This window comes from Neofelis nebulosa, chromosome 10, assembly GCF_028018385.1.
Source record: "Neofelis nebulosa isolate mNeoNeb1 chromosome 10, mNeoNeb1.pri, whole genome shotgun sequence".
In the NCBI taxonomy this organism is placed as follows: Eukaryota; Metazoa; Chordata; class Mammalia; order Carnivora; family Felidae; genus Neofelis; species Neofelis nebulosa.
The window spans coordinates 17,413,829-17,423,508 of NC_080791.1; the positions used below are offsets into that span (position 1 = coordinate 17,413,829).

A 9,680-nucleotide genomic window follows, 5' to 3' on the forward strand; every position below is an offset into this window, starting at 1 on the left:
CCAGCTCTCCTCGAGGCCTGTGTCTGAGAACAGTCTGAAGCCCCAGCAGCAGGACCAGCTGGCCCCTTCCTCGCCAGCCCAGGTCAACCCCTGCACACCTGGGCGCTGCCCCCTGTCTCAGCCCCGCCTGGCACATCTCGTTATGGCTCCCAGGACACAGTGACCTTCCTCTGCCTCCCCAGCCAGCTCCTGGAGCACTGCCCCCTTCCCTGTTCCCAGTCCTGCCTCCAGGACTCCCAACAGCCTGGAGGCCCTGCCTGCCCAGATGGCCCGAGCACTGGGACCTGGGAGGGTGGCCTGTGTCTGGCCCGGTCAGCCCTAGAGAGATAGGCCGGGAGAGTCTGGTGACAGAGCAACATGAAATCCAAGCGCCCTTTGCAAGGAGATGGCTGAGGCCCGGGGCACGTGGGTGCCGAGGGCAGCCCAGGGAGACCCAAGGAATAGGCGATCCAGGGTGCCCAGAGCCAAAGAAGAGGTGAGGGGCAGCCTCTGTGAGGGAAGGCGCAGAGGATGGGGAAGCCTGGGCATTCCCGGGCTTGAAAGTACCTGACCCTTCCAGGGGAGGGCGGGCCTATCCTGTTACCTGGAAGGACAGGTGCTGCCTGAAGAAGACTGGCTCGGGGTGGGATTCTGTAGGTGGCTGAAGGTGAATCACACCTTCTGGGTGCCTCGCACATCCTTGTGTGGGAGTTGTGAGTCAGCATGTGTTGTCCCGCACGTCTGAGGCGTTATACGTGTGGACGGGTCCCAGGGGGTGCCAGCCTACGTGTGTCAGTGGGTCTCTGTACCCTGGGGAAGCTGTGCTTGAGGTTGTTCTCAGAAAGTGCCAGCAACGCCTGCGTGATTGGGCATCCCTGTCCCGCCTCCGTGCGTTAACTGAAATGTTGGGTCCAAGAGTGTATCCGCATACGTGGGCGTGGGTGTCCAGGGACCAGCAGAGGGCTGCCTCTGGGCACAAGAACTCACTGCGGTGTGACAGTTGTGGGGAAGCGGGGAAGCGCCAGTGCGGTCTGAATTCCAGAAAATTCCAGATCCTGAGTTTCCAGCTGTCCCAGCTAAACCGCACGCAGATGTGTGCTGCTCTGCGGCAGCCATAAACAGACCTCCCAGGATTTTTCCAGAGGAAACAGAAATATTTTGGTGTCTGCTCTGGGTAGGAGCGTAAAAACTGGGGATGGTGTTTGAGGATAGGGCTTTGAAACGAAGGGATCATAAATCAAAGGAAAGCTGAAGAGGCCAGGGTGTCCCCCCAAAGGCCAGCGGAGCAGGAAGGGCTCTCTCTGGTGGCTTCTAATCCTTAATAAAGCCCCAGCTACCACCCAGGAGGGTGAAGTCCCAGCTTCCAGGGCCCCCAAGAGCCCAGACCACCACTGCTCCACCTCTCCCTGGCCCTTTCTCTGTGAGCGTGCGGAATCCTTCACGCAAGGGGCCCTGGGCACGTGCGTCGCTGCCTTCTGGAAGATCACTCTAGCACACGTCCATACCCTCCACAGCACTGGCACACCAAGGGGGACACTTCACATACACATGGACACGAGCCACCACTACGCTGTCACCCACACGTCTAACCACACACCCTCCATCGTCACACACAGACACACACTCGTCCTATGCCAGTATTTCAGGCACGGTCACAGATCCCACACCAACGCCCCACCGCACACAGACCCAACGATATACTCTGGCAAAATGAACACCCACCCCACCACGCAGAGATCCCACACACCCACCCCCTCCTCTGCCTCCAAGTCCATTTACCCCCGCCCCCGTACACAGTTCCAGACCTTTCCAAGCCAAGAAACAGGCATGATACTCTTCTTGGGTGCATCAAGGCAAACTATTGAAACGTTTAAACAAACTCGACTTGTTCCTGTCGGACAATTACTTGGGATTGGTTTAAATCCCCCACCCCCAGGGATGAAATTTCCCATTCAACTACGCCCCTTACAGTCCCTCTCCAGGGCATAGAAGGGGCTCTCTTCTCAGCCAGTGACCTGGGGGCTGGGCCCTGTTTGCTCTTTGCTCTGAGCTGGGAGAGACCCTTGCACATTGACGCAGCAGTTCCTCTGTGCCTGGCATGTGCTGGGCAAGTGAGAGGGCACAGAACTGGAGGAGACGCGCTCTCTACCCTTGGGAAGCTTAGAGCTCGGCTGCGGGATGGGACTCGGACCGTAGGGAAAGCCACTGTCTGCCCCCGCCAAAGGCTGCTCGCTCCAGAGGTGAATGTGGGCAGGGCTTCCTGGGCAACACTTACCTGTGCGGCTCTTGGGGGTAGGGCAGAGAATTTGGGCTCACGCCCGGCCCACAACACACTTTTCATTGTATTCACCGCACTTACCTGAATTTCCCTTGCGTGGTTTTTTATTTTTCATTTTTTAAAATTCATTTCTTCGCGGGGGGGGGGAGGGGCAGAGAGAGAGGGGAGGGAGAGAGAGAATCCCAAGCAGGCTTCCTGCTGTCAGCCCGGAGCCTAAGCGGACTCTATCTCAGGAACCGTGAGACTGTGTGAGATTGTGACCTGAGCCGAAATCAAGAGTGGGATGCTTAACCCCTTAACCGACTGAGGCGCCCCTACCTTGCTTATTTGCATATCTGTTTTTCTCTGGCTCCACCCATGTCACGTAGGCTAAGTGAAAACAGGTCCACTGCACTTAGGGTCTGGAGCTCTTTAAATAGTGGAAGGAAGGAAGGGAGGAAGGGAGGAAGGGACGAAGGGAGGAAAGGACGAAGGGAGGAAGGAGGGGAGGAAGGGGGGAAGGGAAGGAGAGAGCCTAAAGTGCAGGGCATAGCGACATGGAGGTCAGCCTGGCAGGAGGAAGTTGGGGCCAAGCTCTGAGGCACAGGCTGACAAATGTGGACTCAGACGACTCCCCTAATGGGGAACCACTGATGTGAACAGACCAACAGGCCCCGGGACCAGCTACTGAAAGTGCAAAATTCCTTTGACTGTGGGGCATCTGGGTTTTAGAAGTAGCCAGTCGATAGCTAAACTACATAGTAACAGGATTCAAGTACGTGACCTTTGGCATTCGCTTATACGCAAACCTATCATAGCATTACGGTTTACATTGTAGGGGTGGGACAGACAGAAGCAGATCGTCAATAAGCAAGATAAACTCAGGTAAGTCTCCTCTCCTTAGCTTCACCCTGAGACCAGCCAACAAGAACCAACCTTAGATGGAGGCAAGTTATGAGGCAGAAGTCCTATTATCTTGGAGAAAACACATTTATGTGCAACAGCCACGTGGGCGCCTTTATCTAGAACACATGAGGAGTGCAGGCCCAGCATGCCCCAAAAGGGAAGTGCCTTATCAGTCACCCTGTCCTGGGAGCCCCCCCTTTTCCCCCTTCTGAGTGTGGACTAAGCCAGCACCCAGTGTCTCTGCTGCTGGGGAATAGCTCACAGGCGATTTCAAGGCCAGAGGGTAGGTGGGGGCTGAAAGAGTGTCCTTTTGTGAGATTGACTACCCGCCCACTTTCCCCACAGTAGGATGCTGCGAGGGGGGCAGGGGGTCCCTTTTTAGGCTTTCTCCCATTGGAGGGGGGTTTTATCTCAGCAAACACCGTGCACGAAGGCCTGGACGTACAGGTGGGCACTCTGCAGAATTGTTGGCACCCCAGCCTGCTGTATGGCATGTGCTGAGCCCCCTGATAAGACCCACCATCCCAAATGGAGCCATCTGAAGACTCCAGTCCTAGATCAGGAAGAGGCCCTGGGTGGAGGCAGGATCCTGGGTTCTGGTCTCAACTCCCGGGAGCCCTGCTGGAGCAGGGCAGAGTCTCACGTCTCCACTGGAGCCAGGTTGAGTCAGGTGCCTCGGGCTCCTGGACGGGATGGCGGTAGGGGCACAAGCTCCAGACTCTGAGAACCGAACGTCAGCCCCGCCTCGGCCACTGGCCAGCTCTGCTTTCTTGGGCCGGTCACCCCGGCTTTCTGCACCACAATTTCCTCATCTGCAAAACGGAGGCAACTGTCACCAGTCGGCCCGCTTCAGAGGGAAGGCTCAGGGATCAAATGAGGCTGGAAACAGGAGTTTGCGCTGCGCACATGGGGAAAGAGGCCAGCCATTCCCTCCTCCGGGCGGCAGGGGAAGCGGCAGCAGGAGGGACCAGAAAGGCCCCACACTCAGGATTAATAAGGAGGCTCTTGTGTCTCACAACTGCTAGGCCTGAGTGCCAGCTCTGTCACCCCCCAGCTAGGTAACCTTGAACCTGACAGCCAGCTCTCTGGGCCTTAGGTGCCTAATCTTTAAACCGGGAGAGAAGGAGCTGATGGCAAGTCATTGCCAGGCTCCGCAGTTATTCCCTGGTCCCTCCATCCCCAGACTCCGGGGCCTGAATTCTCTCTTCCATCCAAAGGGAGGCCGGGGAAGAGGCCTCGGGCTCCTGAGTGAATGCTCCGGCTGGCTGGCAGCTGAGAATGGCCACAGGCAGGCACAGAGGATGGGACTCACCGAGTGCCAGGAACAGCAAAGGACCCCAACTCCTGCTTATACAGAGAGGCAAGAGACGCGGGCTGTGGGGTGCCACAGGGAGGCTCATTTGTGACCCCAGCAACTCATGCGGTACAGTCTCGTGTTTCATTCATTCACCTGATTCTGCAGCAGACCTTCTTGGGGCCACTACAGCATGCCAGGCACTGATCTGGGGGGCTGGGAATACAGAAGTGAGTGTGTTGCATTAAGGAGGGCACTCTTGGGGCTCCTGGGTGGCTCAGTCACTTAAGCGTCCAACTTCAGCTCAGGCCACGATCTTGCGGTTTGTGAGTTCGAGCCCCACATCGGGCTCTGTGCTGACAGCTCAGAGCCTGGAGCCTGCTTTGGATTCTGTGTCTCCCTCTCTCTCTGCCCTTCTCCTGCTCACTTGCTCACACACACACTCTCTCTCTCTCTCTCTCTCTCTCTCTCAAAAATAAATATTTTAAAAAATTAAAAAAAAAAAAAGTAGGGCACTTCTCAGGATGAGCCCTGGGTGTCATACGTAAGATCTGAATCACTCCTGAAACCAAGACTACACTGTAAGTTAACTAACTTGAATTTAAGTTAAAAAAAAAAAAAAGTGAGTATGTTCACAGACTCGTGGGGGACGAGAGATGTAAAAAGAGGGTTCCCACCCAGCATGAGCAGCGCCGGGAGAGCGGCCATCACCGGGTGCTCTGGGGCACGAAGGAGGTCCTGCACCCAGCCAAGTGGGACAGCTGTCTCCTTAGACACTGCAGTCAGCTTGCAGAGATGATGGGAAATCCAGAAATTGCTCGGTGCCCCCACAGCTTGGGGGGTGGTAATGAAAAAATGCCCGAGAGAAAGGTTACCGGGTGAGATAATTAATGTTTTGCTAAGGAGGAAAATAAGAGTGCGCGTTGCTCAGCACGCAAACACCTCAACTAACAAACCACTCAGAGAAAACAGACGGAACCACAGGCTTTTTCTCACAAAGGCTTTTTTTTTAAACGGAACGGAAAAGAAAAAGACAGCAGTCACAGACGTGCCTCCCCTGTGGCTGAAAGGACATTCTCCACCAGGTGAGGAAACCAAGGCCCGCAGCTGGTTCCTTTCTGGGCAAAGGCCAACCTCATGCCCCAGCAGCGCCTGACCCGGGGGCTGCCATTTCATTTCAAGGCCCCCATCTCATTACTGAGGTCAGAGGAGTTTCTGGCTGTGTTAAGGAACAGAGATTTCTAATTCCTCGGGGTGTATGCAGCAGGTGTCACTTTCAGACACCTGGCTCTTAACCTTCCGGGGGAAGGTTGTGTCTTCTGCAGCTCGAGTTCACAGTGGAAGGACCCGATGAAGAGGAAAAGATAAAAGGGTTACTTTCGTTGCTACTTACGTGAACTGTAAATATGTATTCTGAATCTTCAGGGGCCAGGGCAGGCTCAAATGAGCCACTTTCCAAACGGATGCGGAGGCTTAGTCATGCTCAGAAACCCCATCAGAACTGGGTGCTGTCCGCTGCTCCACCCCTGGGGGGACGGTCTAGCATAAGGCCTCCCTCTAGACCTGGTTCCAGGCCTCAAGACACAGAAGTCTTTCCATTGTCATCTCCAGAATGCCCGGGGCGCTGGGGGGGCCTAAGGGAAAATCTGTAAGACAGGGTTTGCTGCTGCGACAGCAAACTGACCTTGAACTTCCCTTTTCTCCCCGACTACAACCACATCAGGCCCCGGGAGTCCAGGCAGGGGCCTCAGCTTTGCCAGATACTATTCGGTCTTGACAACTTTTTTTTTTTTTTTTAATGTTTATTTATTTTTGAGAGAGAGACAGAGACAGAGACAGAGAGGCAGAATCTGAAGCCGGCTCCAGGCTCTGAGCTGTCAGCACAGACAGAGCCCAACACGGGGCTTGAACTCACGAACGCCGAGATCATGCCCTGAGCCGAAGTCAGACACTTAACTGACTGAGCCACCCAGGCGGCCCTTGACAACTTCTTTAGCCTTTCCTCAACAATAAAAGAGCAAAAACATTCGTGTCGTAGATTTATTACATTAAATGAGGCGATCTAAAAAAAGAAAAGAAAAAAGAAACAAGAAGCATCCTGCTGATGTCAGCTCCCTTCTGCTTCTGCCTGAAGTTTCCAGGAAACACGCTCTAAGAGATTTTCATGACTTATGGGGGTGCTGTTGGGATGAACCCCTGTGGGGGACAGAAGGAGATTGGTGGAAAGGAGATTGGGGGACACAGTGGCAGCCAAAGCCTGGGCCAAGCCAGCGGGCACTCTGGAGCTGGGGGGCCCACAGAGATGCCCCTGCCCTGAGGCAAGGGGGCCGGACTTGTACCTCATGTCTATCTGGAGTCGGATGGAAACTAGCCCACCGCCCACCTCAGGAGGGGACACAACCTTGGGCAACAGAGCTCGCTCCAGCTGAGGTGGTCCTTCAGGGACGGAGCTGCGAGCCTCCCAACGAGGGCCTCCCTCCTGAAGGGGGCTCTGGGCCCTGTGCCCCACCACCCACTATTACGGCCTCTCGTTTCTCTCCTCCTACCCCAAGCCTGATGCCAGTGACAAGAGGGAGTTAAATTTCCTGTAGCAGAGAGGCCGACTGGGAACGAGAGGCCTGCCCTTCCTGTTTGGGCCCAAATTCTTACTTAGATATGCAGCTTTGGACAAGTTCTTTCATTTCTTTTACGCTAATTTTTCTCATTTTTTAAAAAACTTATTTATTGGGGTGCCTGGGTGGCTCAGTCAGTTAAGCATCCTACTCTTGATCTAGGCTCAGGTCATGATCTCACAGTTGGGATTCTGTCTCTCATTCTCTCTGCCTCTCTGTCTCTCTCTGAGGGGGGTGGTAGGGAGGGAGGGGCAGTGAGAGAGGGCCGGGGGGTGGGGGGAGAGAGAGAATCCCAAGCAGGCTATGTGCTGTCATCACAGAGCCCAACGGGGGGTTCGATCCCACAAACCGTGAGATCCTGACTTGAGCCAAAACCGAGAGCTGGACCCTTAACCGACTGAGTCACCCAGGCGCCCCATTTTTCTCATTTTTAAATAGGATCCAGTAACCTCTCTGCCCTCCTTTTGGAGTTGTGGGAGCACACGATGCCCTAAGTCCCCCGCTCCCTGCTGGAGGCACAAAACGTGTCACTTGGTGAGGTGAGGAAACTCGATCGCCATCACCGCGGCGCCCCCCAGAGGGCCTGGAAGGCTCTGCTCCAAAGCCTGGTGGGAAAGCAGCTGCTTACATACAGGATCCGAAGTGGGTTTGGTGTGCAGACAGCGAGTCCCGAGCCCCTGGGCGCTGTCCTCGGAGGGGGGGTTCGGACGCGGGCCTGGCTTTGTCAAGAGGTTGAAGGACAGGTGTGGGGGTGCCCGGGCAGCAAATGGCAGACGCGGTGCCCTGGGGTGCTTCCTGTGAGTGCCTTGTGTCCTGCTGGCGAAGCAGGCGGCCCTCCTGGCCCACTCCCCCACCCCACCCCCACTCCTGACACTTCGGAAGCCTCAGCTGCCACATCCATCCATCATCAGCCTCTCTCCCTGGAGGGAGATGCGCCCCAGAAGCGTCCTTTAAATCGGCAGGACTGCCTGTGCCCCTCCGTGTCTGTCTGGCTCTCCACAGACGTGAATCATCCTTCCTTCCCCAAGCCCGGCGTCATTTCTGGGCATTTCGGAAGCCTGTTGTCCAGACCACCGTGCCCGATGTAATCCCTGCTTTTTTCTCTCCTCACCCCCTTTCCCACTAACCCTTTTTGGTGGGAGGGAATGAGGGAGGCCCTCCAAGGAAACTGAACGTCCACACCGGTGCCCTCGATGGCCCGGGGAGCTGGTCGAAGGCACAGCACTGGTGTTCCACTACGGCCTCAGCCCAGCTCTCTGTGCACCCTGTGAACGCTGGTCCCCGAGGCTCCCGGGTGACTTGGAGGCGTGCGCACTGGCATCTGGGGGTTGACCTGAGCCTCCTGAGAGGCTCCTGAGCATCAGCCTCCTGAGAACTGCTTAGAAATGCACTTGTTGGGACCCACCTCAGACCTGCTGGAACAGAATTCTGGTGGTAGAATTCTCCCACCCCCTCTGCCATTTAATGGGCCCTCCAGGTGATTCTGATGCACGGGAAAGAAGAACATGCCCACTTTTCTCCTGCCCACTCTTTCTCCTGCATTCAACCTTCAAGAGAGCATGGTGGCCTTGACCTTTCCTCAGAATAGAGCGGCCGCCAGCACCGCTGACTGCTGGTCTACGGAGCAAAGGCGAGTGTGGCCTCCCAGCAGAGGATCTTGGTGGAGGTGGTGAGGAGGGAATCCAGAGGAAGGTTCTGGAATGAAGCCCGCTATTCATCGGGCCCTTGAGACCTGGGCTGTTCCACAGACCCCCGACAAAGGGGTCATGCTTCTACTGTTTACACTACCACCCACCCCAGGGTCAACCTCCTGATCTCAAAGTGGCTTCATATGCTAGGGGGAAACACCCAAAGCCCTGGGGAAAAAAAAAACCCCAAAGTTAGCAACTCGCCCGAGGGGTCTCAACAAATCACTGGCCGAACCAGACTCAGGCAGAAGGGAATCGATCCGAAAGAAATCCCAGCCTCCGTGGTTACAGGGATTTGTCGATTCATTTAGTCATTGGCCAAACAGTGCCTTCAGACTGCCAGACCCCGCCTCCACCAAGCCTGTGTGGTACGGTGGCCGTTTCCATTTTCCTTTCTTTCTCTCTTTTTTTTAAATGTTTATTTTTGAGAGAGAGAGTGCAAGCAGGGGAGGGGCGGAGAGAGGGGGACAGAGGATCCAAAGCGGGCTCTGCAGTGACAGCAGTGAGCCCTATGTGGGGCTCGAACTCACGGACCTCGAGATCATGACCTGAGCTGGAGTTGGACGCTCAACCGACTGAGCCACCCAGGTGCCCCCTGCCGCCCCCCCCCCAACGTTTCCGTCCTTCTGATGAAAAGCATAGGCTTCCAAAGATGCCCTCACTCTCCCAAGATCTACACCAAGTAGCCAAGTCAGGATTTGAAACCCGGTGCCCAGCTTTAAGCCCAGAGTTTGACCCACAGCTTATTTCCCCCATAAAATAATTCTAATGGCCTATGCCAGCTGCTCCTCTTACCCTTGAGAAGGCCCGTGAACAGTGAGATCTGTCCCCCGCGGTTCCCGCAGGGACGTAAGCCAACTCTGCTCCCAGCCCCAGGCCCAGCCCGAGACTGGGCAGAAAGGGCAGAGGAGAATCAACCAGAGGGAGGGCTTTGGCTGTGCCCT

At 55.7% G+C, this 9,680-nt stretch overlaps 1 long non-coding RNA gene across 1 annotated transcript; it reads right to left on the reverse strand.

Moving 5' to 3' along the window:
• Positions 1-3,418: 3,418 nt before the first annotated feature.
• Positions 3,419-6,061, reverse strand: LOC131486939 (uncharacterized). Its single transcript, XR_009249529.1, has 3 exons — positions 5,830-6,061; positions 4,455-4,652; positions 3,419-3,954 (listed from the first exon to the last, which is right to left on the reverse strand). It is a non-coding gene; the product is annotated as an uncharacterized LOC131486939 (long non-coding RNA).
• Between the last annotated feature and the right edge of the window lie 3,619 nt (positions 6,062-9,680).